The sequence below is a fragment of the Fukomys damarensis genome, unplaced genomic scaffold, assembly GCF_012274545.1.
Source record: "Fukomys damarensis isolate Sample0158 unplaced genomic scaffold, DMR_v1.0_HiC HiC_scaffold_2, whole genome shotgun sequence".
Lineage (NCBI taxonomy): Eukaryota > Metazoa > Chordata > Mammalia > Rodentia > Bathyergidae > Fukomys > Fukomys damarensis.
The window spans coordinates 1,119,212-1,121,329 of NW_022900914.1; the positions used below are offsets into that span (position 1 = coordinate 1,119,212).

Below are 2,118 nucleotides of genomic sequence, written 5' to 3' on the forward strand. Positions count from 1 at the left end.
CCCATCCGGAGAGGCTGCTCGGAGCCCGGGGACGGCGCCAGCCTGTGGTCTTTCATGGGACATGGCCAGGGCCACGGCGAGCCCCGGGCACGCGTGCTGCCCAGTAAGGCTCTACCGTGCTCGCGTCGCCTGCCTGTCTTCCTTCCTCTCCAAGACCCACGCAGTGTGCGTCCAACTTGCAGAAACAGGGCAGAGAGGAGAGCTGGCCGCCACGGTGGACCTCGGTCTACGGGAACGCGCTTTCCCCTCCATACAACGCCTAGGGGAGCGTTAGGGAAGCGAACAGTTCCAAACTTGAGCCGCCCTGATGTTTTCCTCTTCTAGCTTTGTGACACTGAACCATCAACAGCGTGTCTGCACGTGGGCCGCGCTCAGGACCGGTGACAGGACGGCTGTGTCACCCCTCCCGCCCTGAGAGTGGCCGAGTTACCAAGCCGGTCCCTGAGGGTGCGGACTGGGGGCCAAGTGTGCTCTTTGATCTAATCCTTTTCACTAATCTCATTATTTTTTAATCTGAGAAAAAGAAACACAAGCTCATTGTAACTATTAGACCAACGTTTTGTTAGTACACGCAGGAGGTTATTTGGGAACAGAGAATCACAATAAATAACAATTTCTGTAATGCGGGGGTGCCGGCATTATTACTTTTTTGTAAAAATAAAGGAAATTGTATCTTTAACTTCAGGACATCGTATCAGTCAGAACAAGTCTCCTCTCCTCCCTCCCCCACTGTCTTCCTCAACTCCTTTACCTTCTTCCGTATGACCGTAGGCATCATTTACAGATGTGGCTTTGTATTTTCTTCTTTCATTCATGTTTTTCACCATGCTTTCACCAAGCCTCTGCCAATGGCTAGAGAAAACCGACCCCGCATTGCCCCACAAGAACTCACTGTCCCACAGGGACTAGGAGGCGCTAACAGAGCACAGCTCCAGGCCGAAGAAGGAGAGAGTCCCTTGTATGACAACAGAAACAAAATTGGTGGCGTCTTAGAGGAGGGATTGATCCCTCTACTCTTTATTTCAAAAATAAAGGAGTCACTTATAGGAAAACGGTAACAGAAGGTGAAGTCTCACCAACAGAAGTTCGTCTGGGAAGTCTCCCTTCCTTCCCACCTCTACCCCTGCCCGATATCACGGTGCCTGAGAGGGCACTACCCACTGGAAGTCACCTAGAGAGGTGACTTCTGTCCCTTAAAGTATTCTCAGTGGGACACACATGTTTCAATAACCCATTGTTTCTCTTGTGTGAGAAGCCAAAAGAGGTAAATAAGGACTAAAATGGATGACAGACACTGGGAAATAGGAAGAAAATGTTCAAATGGGAAGGAAGCAAAAGAGGGAAGGGAAGGAAGAAGGGAAAAGAAAAACAGAAAAGCAAAGGAAAGAATGGAAACAAAGCTTTTGTATTAAGAAGGAAAGATGGGTTGCAGTGGGGAGGTGGGGAATAAAGAAGAATTGAGATATGTTATCTGCAGGTGAAATGTCCTATGATGAATATGTATGGCATGTGTACCAAAAGTGTGCCAATACAATGAATTTTTTCCAAAGGAAGGATTTTTGAATACCTCTGTGGTAGAACAAAGACGTAATCATCTTGGACCTCCAGAGTCTTCTTGCTTTAGCTATGGGAAGACAAATGTTCCCAAATCCTGGACGGCTCTCTGGTGATGGACCAGTCCTGGCTGCTCTTTCTGGAAAGAGCTAGTTCACTTGACCTCGTGTTTGGGGGAAGTCTTACCTGCTAAGGGTTCATTATAGTCACACCATTGATATTGCAGCTACGGCCCTGCGCTCCCCACACCGTCCTGCTGCAGGCCCCTTCAGCCGGGCACATCTCCAGTCTGCTGAGCCCTCAGCCCCGCCCAGGGCTTCCCCACATCTTTCCTCCCCAGCTCTCTGTCCTACGTCACTCATTTGCCAATCACCTGTTAAAAATGACACCGTAACTTCTCTTGTTCTGAAGTGATTAGCCTCCACTACAGGAAGCTAATTTTTGTGCTCTTGGAAGGAAGGAATGTAACTTCAAGAACTGTTGGGTAGGGCCGGGGATTTAGCTCAGTGGTTCGGTGGCCTGCCTTGCAAGCGCAAGGACCCGAGTTCAATCCCCTGTACCAAA

At 49.4% G+C, this 2,118-nt stretch overlaps 1 long non-coding RNA gene across 1 annotated transcript; it reads right to left on the minus strand.

Annotated features, from left to right (window-relative positions):
* Positions 1-51: 51 nt before the first annotated feature.
* LOC104850470 lies at positions 52-1,616 on the minus strand. The gene is made up of 3 exons (XR_776978.1): positions 1,568-1,616; positions 752-852; positions 52-259 (listed from the first exon to the last, which is right to left on the minus strand). It is a non-coding gene; the product is annotated as an uncharacterized LOC104850470 (long non-coding RNA).
* Positions 1,617-2,118: the final 502 nt, after the last annotated feature.